Genomic DNA, 15,799 nt, shown 5'->3' with positions numbered 1-15,799 from the left:
CCAAGCATTAGCTTGAAGCTAAGAAGTTAAAGACAGTTAAAACTAGATTTGAATCAAGTAAGGTAGCTCTATAATCCATGCTCCCAATTATTTATGTGTTTCTGGATCTCTAGAACACTAAGAACAGTAATTTTGGAGCATGATCTTTTCTGCAAGTTTATGGAAATGACAATATGAAAAGTATTCATTTATTGATAATAGAAAGAAGATGGCTATAGTATATGTATATTGACAGAAAGCAAAAGAAACAAGCAAAGAAACTAAGAAGGCATCAAGCAAGGTAATCAGCATTCTGGAGTTCAATACAAATAATATACGTCTGTGTGTGTGTGTGTGTGTGTGTGTGTGTGTGTGTGTATTTAGGCTTTTGTATTAGTTTGCTACAACTATTATAACAAAGCATTACATACTGAATAACTTAAACATAAATTTATTTTCTCATAATTCCGGAGACTGGAAGTCTAATATGATGGTGGTGGCATGGTTGGTTTCTTCTAAGACATCCCTCCTTGGCTTATATATGGTGTTATTCTTTTGGTGTCTTCATATGGTACTTCTGCATGTTATTGTTTCTGTTCTAATCTCCTCTTATTATAGACACACCAGTCATACTGCATTAAGAATCACCCTAATGACCCAATTTTAATTTATATTCTTTTTAAAGTTCCTATTTCCAAATACTGTCACATTCTGAGGTACTGGGGGTTAGGTTTTCAACATGATAATATTAAGGCCACACAATTCAACCCATAACAGTGCAAAAATAGTATCTTAGAGAATAAATTTTTCCATGTTTCCAAGTTCTGTAAATTATTTTCCTTGTATTCTCTTTAGATTATAGGACATATTGTTGAAGTTTTTGTTATGCCACAATTGGGCAAAATAAATTTGGTAAGATGTTTTGGCTTGAATTTTGAGAAAAAGTATTAGTTCTGTATGGAACAGATTCCTTGGAGAGAATGGTAATAAAAAAACAAGAGCGAGTAAAGTGAAACTTTTACATAAAGAGTTGAATTTATGCAATTGATCTTGCATTGGACATGGTCATTTGCTCTCAGTAGTGCTTTTCTACTAATAGACATATGTTTATTTTTGGAAATTTTCCTCTACATATACATTAATATATATTATTCTATTATAATACATTTTATATGCCTTTGATGTGAAAAAAAGTTGCTATTTGGCCCAGGCATAGGAAGATGCCAGAAAAGTTTGTCTAAAACTGTGGTCTCCAAACCTCGGATATCAAATTCATCTAGAATACCTGGGTCCCATTCCAGCCATAACTTATCAGAGTATGCTAAAATGGATCCTAGAAAACTGCTTTTAAAAATAATAACCAGATTGTTCTCCTAATAAAATTAGAGAAACATTATATTACATATATTTATAACAAAGATGTAACAAAAAAAATGTATGTTGTGTTGGTTATGATATACTTTAAGCTGATGTCACAGTGATAGATACTCAAAAAAGTAGAAGTTTAATTATTCTTACATAAAAATGCAGAGGCAAGATTTCCCAGAAGGGACAGAAGGAGAGCTACTCCCTAGGACCAGTCAGGGACTTAGGTTCTTCGTATCTTGTTCTTTTGGAAACAAAACAGTTGAAGCACCCCTGAATCATACTTATGTTTAGGTCTGAAGTGAGAAATAATAAGCGAATAGCAAAATCTTTATAAATACATTATTTAAAAAGCACTAACATCTCCTCTAATTATGTCCCATTGTGCAGCACATAGCTATGTGGCAATATCTAACTTAAAAGGAAACTGGAAATGTGGTTTGTGACTAAGTGGTCTCATATCCACTTAAAACCCAGGATAGGCATCTATTAGGTTGGTGCCAAGGAAATTGCAGTTTTTGTTATTAATTTCAGTTGCAGAAGTTACAGTTACTTTGACACCAACTTAATACAACTAAAAATAATGAAAAAACTGTATACCTATAGTGGGTGTGTGGGTGTGTGTGTGTGTGTGTGTGTGTGTGTGTGTGTTTAACGACTGAAAACAACACAAATATCCATCACTAAAGAATGAATAAATATTTGTTGTCTATTTATATAATGGAAAAATGTTCAACCACAAAAATAAATTATTGATACACCAAACAACATGAATAAATACTTTTAAATATAATGATGGAGTAAAACTAGCTGAATATAAAAAAGTACATATTGCTTAATTCAATATATTATATTTGAAAACTGGCAAAATGAATCTATGGCAATAAAAATTAAGTTTTTAAAAATATGCCTTTATGCATTTTTAGTTTCTACAGGACAGGCAATTATATCATTAATATTTTCTGATTAGTAATTTTTGTCTTTTTTCTTTTAGTGCTCTTTCTGAAATCTTACAAGTTTTCTTAATGTTTTCAAAAAACAATTTTTTATTTTACTGTTTTTCTCTCTTGGTTGTGTCTCTATTTTACTAATTTCATCTATTATTAATATTTTCCTGATTATACTTAATATAAGTTTAGTGTTTTCGTTCCTAGATATTCTGAGTAAAAATTTAGCTCATTAATTTGAACACTAACCTTTCATATTATATAAATATGTAAATTTGTAAATTTACAACTAAACCCTGTTTTAGATGCATATCATAAATTTTGATTTTTAAAATATTTAGTTGAAAATATATTTTTTTCTATTGATATTTCTTTTCCTTACCTCTTTTTAAGTTTGTTAATATCCACATATTTATGAACTTAGTAATTTTTGTCATTGATTAATGGATTTGTTTCTTCATCATTAAAGAACATTTTTTTAAAGATTTTAATAATTTTAAATTACTAAAATGTGTTTTGTGGCCAATAAATTCTCCTATATTGGTGAATATTCCATGTGTATTTGGATAGACTATGAACCACTATTATAACATTACATAGAATGTTCTATAAAAATAGACTTTAATTTGGTTAGTAATGTTATTCAAGTCTTCTTTACTAATGAAGAATTTTTTCTGTATTTGCCATGAATTGTGTTTTTATCCATCTGATGCTCTGTGACTTCAACTGAAGTCCTCAAAACATTCAAAATTAATATAATTACCAAGGTGATTTAGGAAAAGTTTTCAGTCTTGGCATTTAAATTTCAATGGATTAATCTGTTTCTGTATTTCTTATCCTTTTTCTGTGTCTTTTTATTTAAATGAATATTGTAGTTGCATTTTATAACCACCATTTTTATTAGCTACACTACTTTTATTATTTCTTTAGAACTTACATTGATATTTTTAACTTATCACAGTCAAGTTTGTATAATATGCAACTGTATTTATAATGAAAATCTTGCAAATATACACATCAATTCTCATTGAATAATATTATACTATTGGTGACATACAATTTCCATATATGTATAAGTATATATATATATATCTATATATATAGTATATGTATAATTATATATAGTATATATATGTGTATGTATCTATATCTATATATATATATATATATGTGTGTGTTTGTGTGTGCATAAATCCCAGATACATTGCTACATTTGCATTAAAGATTAAAAAAAGTTTTATATTTTCAGATATGTTTGCCGTGTTCATCATTCTTTATTCCTGTCTTTAGACCCAAATTTCATCTGGCAAAAAAAAAATGTACCATGATTTTTCTTTCCTCTTCATTTCTTTTACTTTTTTCTTTCCTTTTTTTTTTTTTTTAAGTGCAATTATATCTGCTGGCAATAAATTTTCCCAGCTTTACAGCTTTTGCTTTTCTTAAAATGTATTTGTTTTATGTCAGCTAAATTTCTTAAAATATTTTGAGTGTAGAATTCTAAGTCGACTTTTTCTCTCTCAGTATTTTAAAAACATTACTCCTTTACCTCTAACGTAGTTTGTAACAGTAAGCCACCAGAAGCTTTTGTTTATTTTAAAATGTTCTTTTTCTCTGCTTGTTCATGGAAAAGAAGGTTTAGTGGACATTAATTCATTCTATGACAGCCCTTCTCATTACTTAGTACATTCATTTATATGAAGTCATTTGAAAACTTAATATAATAACAATGCCATTTAATGTATGTTGATTTAGTTCAATTAATGTAAACATTTCAGAATTTCTGTCCCAGAAATATTTGAAATTTCAAAAGGCGAAATCATTCGTAGTTTGCCTATTTAGCAACCTGATATTTTCTGGCTGATAAATCAGTATTTGTAGAGCAAAGGCAATTGTAGAGGAGTATCTTCTAGGTAGAAAATCCCTGGGGTCATTTCCCCAACGTACATTGTACTCTCATGACTTTTTGATCTCTCTCCTGTTTCTTATTAAGTCTGGAATGTCATTTTCATTTTTGGCTGAATGAAAAATTCTTACCAATTCTTTAAGTTGGAAGTTAAGATGATTCTCAATGATTCTTCACAGATATGCCGTTCACATCCATGAAGCTGTCCCTAATTTTTCTCAACTTCCCCTGTCCCATCTATAGGCAATTAGTTCTCCTTTATAGTCCAGTAGTACTATTTACACCATTATTTAATATCCTAATATAAGTAGTTGTTGTTACTTGGCCTTACTATACTGTATATTTAGTATACTCTCCGAAATTGAAACAGTGTTCATAGAATTTTATTTCTCTATTACCTATAGCAATAGGTACAAATAATAGATGCTGAAGGAAGTGTTGAGTGTTATTTTTCCATTATTGTGGGCTGTTTTAAGCTGTAACCTATTCTCTCCTTACTTCATGCAGAAAAGTTGCTTTTATTCTACTTCAAAAAGTTTCTACTTTCAAAAGTGTCGTCTTTTTTGTTTGTTTGTTGTTTGTTTTTTACAGGTTCAGATACGTTTGTTACATTTTGTGGAGACAGAGAAGAAAAACTACCTCTAAAGCCTAGCCAGTACAGTGAAACCCAGTCTCTACTAAAAATACAAAAATTATCCAAGGGTGGTGGTGCATGCCTGTAGACCCAGCTACTTGGGAGGCTGAGGCATGAGCATCACTTGAAACCAGGAGGTGAAAGTTGGAGTGAGCTGAGGCTGCACCACTGCACTCTAGCCTGGTCTAAAGAGCAAGACCCTGTCTCACACATAAAAAAGGAGAAAAACTAGATCTTATAAATGATTACTTTCTATTGTCATACAGTGAAAATATTATTTTCTTATAACTAAATATGTATGTATAATAATAGTTATATTTCTTAACATACATAATCATACATACATTTTACATATAAATACCTAAAATCTATGGCACTGAGGCAGAAAGTATTTTTATTTTGTTGATACAAAAATTAAAGCTCTCAAATTTAATTGACTGGATATATTTACAAATCTTTGTGTGAATTATACATGACAACATCGGACATTGTATTATTATTATTACATTGTCTATAATAGTTTAAACCAAAATAAATGGTAAGTCTGTATGCAAATGACAACCTTTTGAAGTAGCAAACTGTCAGTTTACTCACCATTTACAAGGAGTTCATGATTTTCTTTTAAAGTTAACAAATATAAACAATTTAAGTCTCTGATTTTGATGCATAGTAAAAAGTATTTGGTATCAGAAAAGAATTTTATTTAAATGTGTATATTTGATGCAAAAATTAGAGTTAAAAATTTTGAAAACGAGAAAGTACAAAATAGAATCCTACTTTGAATTTTGAATTTAAAGAATCTATTATTGGATCAACTATTTCAAAGACACTTAATTAACAGAGGTACTAATAGCTAATACTATAATATTACTGTCCACTCTTTTATTCTTTCATTTATAAATGAGTCATTTTCCCAGTTATTATTACCTAGTAAAGATGAAGGGAATTCAGAAATGAGACAACAAGTGTACAGCCCTCAAATAGTTACAGTTTAGTAAAGATATTTATAAAATTAACAGTATGTTATTTATTTGTGTATGTTGCTCTAACTGTTCTGGCGTTGGCCATTGGTGGCTCTTTCATTTGGTTCCTGTGTTTCTTTTACATACCCCTATTACTTTGTTTTTGTTGCAGTTGTTTTTCATTTGTTTTGAGTACTTCCTTAATACTAGAAAATATTTCAAACTAATCTTATACATTTCCTGCTTAGTTCTAGAATCAGCCACTTTTCCAAAAGCCCTCTTCCTTTTATTGGAGAAAGGTGTTAGAAAAGATTATGTGGGCACTAGGTTTGCTCATTATTACTGAGGCACCATTGTTTCCAGGCCCTGTATGCAGGGAAATGTATGTATACATATAAACTCTTCCAATAAATATATTTTCAAATGTATCTATTCATATCTATATTAAGTTAAATACTAATTAGTTCACACTGGTTTCTCCAACTGTAATACATTATCACATGGATTATTCTAGGCTTCTCCTTGCTTATCTGTTTATCTGTAACTTCCCACTCCATGAGTAAGAAAACTGGATCCCACCATCTGCCATTCATTTACATAGTTGTTCAATTCCAATATACTTTTCAGAATTGTTAACCAGTACCCTTGTGAGAAAAGAAAAAAACCTTATCTACTAGAAGATATCGCTATAAACTGGTCTTTGGATCTTTATTGTATAGACTCTACTCATTTCCAAAGTTACTTAAGTCAGCCCCATCAGTATAGTTGTTTCATAAATTTGTATACACATATTATTTTATTATAGTCTGCATTACGTCTGTGGATCCTCTAAGTGATTTTTAAATTTGCAGACATTAAGGTTTCCTATTTGTTTTATTAAGTTCAACAGGATTGGAAAAATGTGCAGCATCCTGTATCCACCATTTGAGTATCACATAGATTCATTTCACCACCCTGCAAAAATGTTCTGTGCTTTACTTACTCTACCTTATACCCACCCCAAGATCCTGGCAACCACAAATTTGTTTACCATCTCAATATTTGTGCCTATTCCAGAGTACCTTATAAATGGAATCATGCAGGATATAGACTTTTCAGACAGACTTACTGAAGCAGCTCTGTTGTCTGGGGTACACACCCAGGATTCACCTTTTCTTGGCACGAGAAATCCTTCTAAAATGCAAAGCTGACTGTCACTCCAACTCCCCACCTCAACACTCTAGTGACTTTCTTTTCTGCCCAGTTTCTATCTCTGTGGAGATTTTCCGGATAAACAGTGTGGCTGATTCTTTTATTCACTGACATACTGGTACAGACATTTAACTGTTTTCTGAATGTGGCCATCACTTTCCACCAACCAGCTCACCTGTTGAAACCTTCTGAATTTTACATGTTGCTTCTAAAGTCTATACTCAGTTGCCCCCGCTTTTTTAAAATTCACCTTTAGCCTTGCTGTAGTTCAGAACCTGGGGATTCAATTAGTACCTGAAACTGAATCACAAATGCCACTTTACAAATATAAAGTCACAGAATATGCCCAGAGCAAATGTGCATGTTTTGCCTGTCAATAGGTTACTTAGGTTTCAAACGTTGAGATTAAAAAATCACATAACTGTGATAAGCAAGTCCTGTTGTATATTTTGTATCCTCAGTGTCTTCTTGAAGTACGAACTCAAAATATTCATTTACTATTTTACTAAACATACCAAGATTAATACTTGGAATAAATATATGATTAGGTAGGAGACAGGTCTTGCTCCCAAAGTCTTGGAATGATGGTGGTATGTACAAGAAAACCACTGATTACAATACAGTGTACTGAATATCATATATATGATGCTATGATAGTAAAGAAAAAGTCCCTACAAAACTCAGGAAGACAGGGAGAAGCCTTCCTGAAGTTCCTGGAGAAGTGAGGAGTATAAAGTCCCAGATGGAGAGTTTGGCATTTGCAAAGGAGCAGCATTTTAAGGAGCAGGCCCTGGTATGTGTAGTAGAAAGGGTAGCTGAAGTGAAGGGGGACCAGATTGTGGTTAACCTGAATGTCAGAAAAAGGAGTTTGGCATTGTTCTGACAGGATACAAAACTAAAGTGACGGGAAAAGAATGAGTTTAGGAAACATGTTTGTACCCAAGTTCCATAATCACAAACAAATTACTTAAGTTTCAATTATCAGATCTTCTATATGAAGAACACATGGTGATATTTAAATATAATTAAATCTGATAATTTACTTAAATCACATGGTGGATAATAGGTTCTTAATAAAAGATAGCTCTCAGAGTGTGTTCATAAAATCAGTGACATTCCTTAGGAAGAGGGAACCAGCTACAATATTTATTTGCTTCTTTTTCTCCTTACATACATTTATCCTTCCACTCTTTCTCCTTTTCCTCTTTTCTCAGAGTCTGTGTTCATCACTTTATGGTATTCAAAGCAGAAACTCAAACCCAGTCCTTCACGATTCTGTGAACTGAGTCACTTAGAAGTTATTTTTATCACCACATTAAACAGGAGGAAACTTCTGATCCTTCATCAAATGTGTTTTTGAGCAGCATTGTACATGCTGGTAAGTATTTGTTGATAAGGCATAGCATTGACTTGAAAGAAAAAGAAGCATCATATATTCATCATTTTTGCACCTAAATAATGTGACAGAGCAGTGTGTCACACTTATTTTTTTATTCAACAAACTAACCAGTGCTTTTCCTTCTCCTAAATACTTAAATTCTCCTTTCAGGAGATTTTATTTGGAAACAGCCTTCAGTCATGATATAAAGAAAGAAAGTTTTTAAACTGACTTTGCAGCATACTGAGGGATTGAATTGGATAGAAAAGCTGCATGTAACATTTCACATACATGTAAAAATAGATACCCTTTTAAATTAAAGAGACTCATTTTTGTCCTTGAATATTCTAGAGGACTTCAAGTGGAACAAAAGTTTACCCAAAAAAAAGAAAAACAATTTTTGCCTTCTTTATGGTGGAGGCTCAAAGTTAACATTTTATAGAAGTCAAATTTTAACATTTCCACAGTTCACTTTAAATAACAGTAAATTCAAGATAAAAATTCATTGCATTCCACCTTAGATGCTTATATACAGATTTACTGAAAGGGAGGTCAGATAAATTAATATCTGATAACCTGAGTAAATTTATTCAATTCAGTAATTAAATCTTTTTTTGTTCTGTAGTCATTGTGTTGTTTTTAACCAAAAAATATATCTAATAATCATGATCATTACTTGTATTTTTAGAAGTTAAATAACACTTATGCAACTGAACATTTTTTAAATTTCTTTTAAGGAATGTTGGTTTATTTTTAAAGCATCATTCAAATTCATGAATAATCTAGTTCTTTGTGTTTTTACATAATATACATCATTTATGAAAAAAATAGAGCAATGTGATTTTGGTTAAACAGAGATTAGATCAATAATTCATGAACATCTGCATAGAGTGATAGCTAAACTGTTTTTATGTCATGAAAACACTGAAGTGAAATCATAATAAGAAATTATGTTAATTAAACCACATTAAAATATTTTATAAAACCAAAAATGCTTGAACCTGCCTTTATTTGAAATTTAAACTTAATAACTCATCTAAAAGTCATTTTCTCACCAATAACTGGTTATTTAAAATAAATATAAATAATACAGCATAATAGATAACTGTGCTATTGTTACAGGGTGAAAATAAATTTTTACAAATAATTTATGTTCAATTCATACTATGTATATGTATAAGCAGAATAACTAAAACAGCGATTTTAAACAAATATTTTAATTTAGCCTAATGCAACTTGGTATGATGGCTCTGCCCACTACGCTTTGACCATTGGACCATCATTCTCCAAGTTTCATTTTCTTCAACTGTAACATGGAAGAATGATATCTGTCATATAAAGTTGTTTTGTAGAATATGTGAGGGATTGTATCTAAATTTCCCTGAAAAGTTCTGCAAAAATCACTTAATTTCTTCTAAACAAGAAAGATAAATTGAAATAAAAAACCCTAGAAATTGTATATTTTATGTGGACAAATAATAGTTAGCATTTTTTTTACACTAGCAAATAATATGTGAATGGTAAATATAACAACACTGGTTAATCTTAATGCCAATTTTTTATTGCAGGTGGTTCTGAATGCATTTTTAAAAGTATGACAGTGGGCCTTGCCCGGTGGCTCACACCTATAATCCCAGCACTTTGGGAGGTGGAGGCAGGCAGATCACAAGATCAGGAGTTCAAGAACAACCTGAGCAACATGGTGAAACTCTATCTCTACTAAAAATACAAAAATTAGCCGGGCATGATGGCACACACCTGTAATCCAAGCTACTCAGGAGGCTGAGGCAGGAGAATCACTTGAACCTGGGAGGCGGAGGTTTCAGTGAGCCAAGATCATGCCCTTGCACTCCAGCCTGGGCAACAGAGCAAGACTCCATCTGAAAAAAAAAAAAGTACTACAGTGGTGCGATATGGCTGCCCAAATTTCTCACCACATTATAGGATTAGTTTTCTGCAAGTTGATAATGATCATCCTGTAAGGAGTATACTTGCTTTAGGGTTCTTTCAGGATATTCCATAATCTCAAAATTTGAGAATTTTTTTTCCTGACACAATTATATTTGATATTTGAAATATCACATTTGGGATTAACTTTGTAAAGGAAAGACATGTGGAGGATTATAATATAGGAAAGACAATCCACGTGAGAGCCTGGATTTAGGAGAGTGTTACTGGTCAAGGCATAGCAGATGTTATATAGCTGTACTTCTGAAACTGCACATATCTACCTTGTATGTGCCTTGAAAAAAGAGCCCATACAAAGAACACGTAGCTTCTACCTTGAAGAAAGAGCATTCTTTCTTCAATTAAAGTCACCTTCCACCCTGGCATGGTCAGAAAAGAAAACTTGGTGCATCGCTCTTTCTTCTCACTTCTCGCATCATTGGTGCCGAGGACAATTTGTTTGGCATAATGATAATTCTGAAGTAAGTTATTTTAAGAGGTCAGCTCTACACTTTCAAGGCAGCTCTCATAATCTAGTTGAATTTCCTTTGGAAAGTCTAGGTTCTAGTAAGAATGATCTAACCTAACAGAACAGACCTAAGTACTATGCCTTTTTCCTTCACCTATCTTCTAATCACCGGTAAAACCCAAAGTCAGATACTCAGATACAGATGATTTGGGGCTTCTTTGTTCGTCAGAATCTATGCTAGAGAAAAAAAATGTTCTGGAGATGTCTTAGTCTTCAGAGATTTAATATGTAAATGTAATGCTATTTTAAGATGATAGAAATCATATATTATTATCTTATTGTCTAAAAACCTATCTTCTTAAAACTGAAGATGACTCTCTATCACCTTCCCTTCCACTTATTAGTAGAATTCAACTAATGGGGAAGCATTTTCACAATGTTTTCAGGAAAGGATTGGTTCTATTTTTGTTTAGTATGATATTTATGTTTCTCAGTCGCTCTCACAAATTGATATTTGTCCTTTTATTTTCAGCTCAGGAATTGTACATGCTTCATTGGCACAGATTACCCAACCATAGGATCTCAAGTGAAACTTCTTGAGAATCTCCTCCCTGGATCCACTCTTGCCTCTATCTTAAATGAACTTCCCACACACCGCACAGATTCTCATTTTTCTAGAAACTGGCTGGTTAAATATGGTCTAACTTATTGGCTGAAGGTAACTTACAAAACTTAAAATGAATTATAGCCTTTTTCTATAAAAAGAGAGTTAAGCTGAATATTAAGACCTGTATATGGGTGTGTGGATTTATAGAAGTTTTAAAATCTAGTAAACTTTCTAAAAATTTGTTCCCCAAAATATTAACATTTTCTTCCATATATCATTGGCTATTCAAAATAAAAATTGAATTGTATTGGCCTCAGATGAACTCTACAACTCCCCTAATAGGAATTTCCTATTGTCCTAATTCAGTTCCCCAGCAAGATAGATGTTATTTGTCAATACAACATATGATTGTCAATGTGCAGCCTGTAAAGATAGATATTTATGCCGACCTAAATGCCAATATAACTACACCATAGCTCTTACTAGGAAATTCTGTCACTATTCTAATAGTTTAATAGTCTAATTGTTGTTTAATTATATTAATTATGTATGTATATACATATGTATACATATACATATATAATTATATATGTGTGTGTGCATATATATATATATAAAACCTTTAATTTAGGTTCAGGGGTACATCTGCACATTTGTTTTGTGGGTAAACTCATGTCACATAAGTTTGTTGTACAGACTATTTAATCGCCCAGGTACTAAGACTAATTCCAAATAATTATTTCTTCTGTAGGGGTCTGCTTTGAGCAAATAATCTAGGCTTTTTGGATTTTCATCAGACCATAAATTTTGGCAAGTTACTTAACTCTGTGTGCTTATTTTCATCTTCTAAAAAAATGAGTACAATGATTATATGTGCCTCACAGGGATATCTTTATAATTAAACCAAGTAATCATATATAAAGCACTTAAAACAGTACCTGTCACATAATAAGTGTTAGGTATGATTAGGAGATTTTTATTATTAGTCTTGGGTCCAAATTCCTGGATTATGTATACCAAATACAAAATATCAGACTAAATGTATAAGATCCTGCCAGTTTTCACTTATTCTTAGGTATTATTTTTCATTTATCTCATCTTGTATAGATAAATATGGATATTAATTTTTGGCACGGTTGTCCTGGAACCCATCATCTTTCTTATTGGACTGATGAATAATAGAGGCCTAAGAGTAACAGATAGGCTCAGAGACTTCAAGCCTATCTGCCTTGACATTTTGTTCCAAACTCTTCTCATGACATTTAAAATCTGCCTCAGGTACTTCACAAAGAGCTTTTGCTCTTACTTTATTTATGTGAATGCTGATCATTAAAAATCACTTTCATCTGCCATGATTAGATTGTTAAGGTAGAAAGGATTATGCCTTTTGAATGTCAATTAGAGCAGACATATTAAATCTCATTTACCAAATTTAGCTCAGAGGCAACCACATACAGAAATCTGTTCTTATTTTTAACTCTCATGAGCAAACCCCCAAAGAATACTTATATCTGTATTTGTTTGTTTGTTTTCACTTGTTTGTTCTTTATACTGTGATCTTGAGAGTTCTGTTCTGATTTTTGGTTTGCATTTTGCCTCACTAATGTGGGAAAGAATTTCTGCAGGGTGTTCACATTTTTTAAACCTTCTACCATGCCTAATTTGTTTCTACCACAATGAGCAGCATACTTCCTAAAGTAAGGAAATGATCATAATTTCTGAGATGGTCTCCCTTACTCTCATGAGCTATTGTAAGGAAGCAGTAAAAGAGGGACTCTGTTAAGCTGTCAAAATTGTGAATTAGTAAAACCTACCTTGAAATCATTTTGTTGTATTCAATAAAAATTATCTATGCCTCAAATTTTAATCCAGTAATTTTACATCTCGAATTTATCTTAACAAAATATTTGGAGAGTTTGAACAGAATTTTTGTACAATTTGTATACTAACTTTCTTTATCACAATAGTATTAATAGAAAATAAAAATAATGGCCCAGCACAGTAGGTCAACTCTGTAACCCCAGCACTTTGGAAGGCTGAAGTGGGAGGATCCTTTGAAGCTAGGAGTTCAAGACCAGCCTGGACAACATAGCCAAACTTCGTCTCTGGGCTATAGGAGTAAGAAAGAGCAAAATAATTAAAAGCAAGTAGATGTGGGGATTTGAGATCAGAGATTCTGTGCTTATTTTTCTGCATAACTGGGAAGGTGGCAAAGTTTTCTTCTCTACAAAAAAAATAGATAAATTAGCTAGGCATGGTGGTGCACGCCTTTAGTCTCAGCTACTCCAGAGGCTGAGGTGGGAGGATCACCTGAGCTTGAGAGGTAGAGTTTGCAGTGAGACAAGATCACACCACTGCACTCCAGCCTGAGTGATACCATGAAACCCTGTCTCAAAAATAAAAATAAAGAAAATAAAAATAATGATGTATCATTACTAGGGATATTATATCAAATGAAATAACATATATAAATGTCTATTAATTATATGTAAATTGTTATGATAATTTATTAGGTATGACAAATAAAGCTGAAATGTTGTTGGCTATCATTTTGTCTACTAATTATAAAAATGTGTGTATATATCCATATATATTTCTTTAGAATTTCTTTTACAATTGGCTCTTCTCCATTTAAATTAATCTTGTCTTGGAACCTCAATGGTAGGGCAGGCACAAAGTTGGAATAAAATAAGTTTAATCTTAGCCTCTAAACTAAATAATATATTAGGAAAATTGTATGCTAAATTAAGAATCTGTCTTAATTCCCCTTCCTTTCTTTTCTTAGGGAATTAGAAATATCTGGGCTATAGGAGTAAGAAAGAGCAAAATAATTAAAAGCAAGTAGATGTGGGGATTTGAGATCAGAGATTCTGTGCTTATTTTTCTGCATAACTGGGAAGGTGGCAAACTTTGCAGAAATTCTTCTGATATTCTTGTCCCAGAAATAAAAACAGTAAATTAAAATCCTATGCATGATTTTGGTCATATAGTTCTAGGAAGTGGTAGATGCTAGAGTATCCTCATTCTGTGCAGTTTATAGTGACAAAAATATGGCATTAATAATTCCAGGTTTTGAGAATTCTTGAAATTATGATAAGATATTTGAATGTATCAAAGAACAGAGGAAAACAAATCATTAATTGTAATAGCTGTGAATTTAATAAGGAATCATGAAGATGAGACTTTCCACTATCAGTTGAATAGATATTCAAGACAAAATTTGAATTTGCGTTAGAAAATAAAATTAAAATTTTTGTATTTTTGGCATCTGACTTTCTGGTCAGTAAAATTAGTGATTAAAAATAACATAACCCAAAGAGAGCATCTACATAAAGCTGGTAGATTAAACAGCTACATCAAGTTTTGCTCTTTTTAAAACCCCTCTATGTAACAGTATGAAAATTATTATCCAAACATATGCCTAAAAGAAAATGAAGAGGGCCGGGCACGGTGGCTCGCGCCTGTAATCCCAGCACTTTGGGAGGCTGAGGGGTGTGGATCACGAGGTCAAGAAATCAAGACCATCCTGTCAACATGGTGAAACCCCGTCTCTACTAAAAATACAAAAAATTAGCTGGGCATGGTGGCGCGTGCCTGTAATCCCAGCTACTCAGGAGGCTGAGGCAGGAGAATTGTCTTAACCCAGGAGGCGGAGATTGCGGTGAGCCGAGATCGCGCCATTGCACTCCAGCCTGGGTAACAAGAGCGAAACTCCGTCTCAAAAAAAAAAAAAAAAGAAAAGAAAAAGAAGAATGAGAGAAAAGTCACCACTGTAGTTATGAAAGCTGGGAACTGATGAAAAAAGATCAAGGACAGAATGGATCCAAGGAAAACAATTCCAAAACAGGCAATGGGGATGCCAATCACCAACCTATTTTACACTTTATAGTCCTCCTAAGCCATAAAATTTGGTGGTACCAGGCACCTTGGAGAGTATGTTTCTGCAGACATGTTAGTTTAAATAAAGTTAAGTGGTTAAAAGTCAGTTTAAGAAGAAGCAAAAGGCTTCTATCATTTGTGCAGTCAGATGACGGACTTAATACCATTATACCCAATGCTTAGAACTGGAGGAACCATGTAAAGTTGAGATTGGAGTACACACTGAAATCAAGGGATTGGAACATATGCATAAAGCATTCCCAACTTGGTTTCTAGACCCTGAGCAGCAATACCTTTTTTCAATAAATTGGGCTTTCCTGATATCTGAGTAGATCAAGAAGACATTCCTAATGTATTGATGTTGGTATTTTCTAAAGTTAAGGGCCAGGAAAATCACCTTGTCAGGATACTCATTGTCCACAGTTAAGTCTCAAGCCCTCAGGACTCCTAATAAGCTTTTGAAGCTTCAATGCTTGAACACAGGAAATCAAAGTTTATCAGACACCTGAGAAAAATTTTTTCATATAAAAAGGGACCA

Source organism: Callithrix jacchus, chromosome 10 (assembly GCF_049354715.1).
Source record: "Callithrix jacchus isolate 240 chromosome 10, calJac240_pri, whole genome shotgun sequence".
NCBI lineage: Eukaryota > Metazoa > Chordata > Mammalia > Primates > Cebidae > Callithrix > Callithrix jacchus.
Note: the sequence above shows the minus strand (reverse complement) of the source record.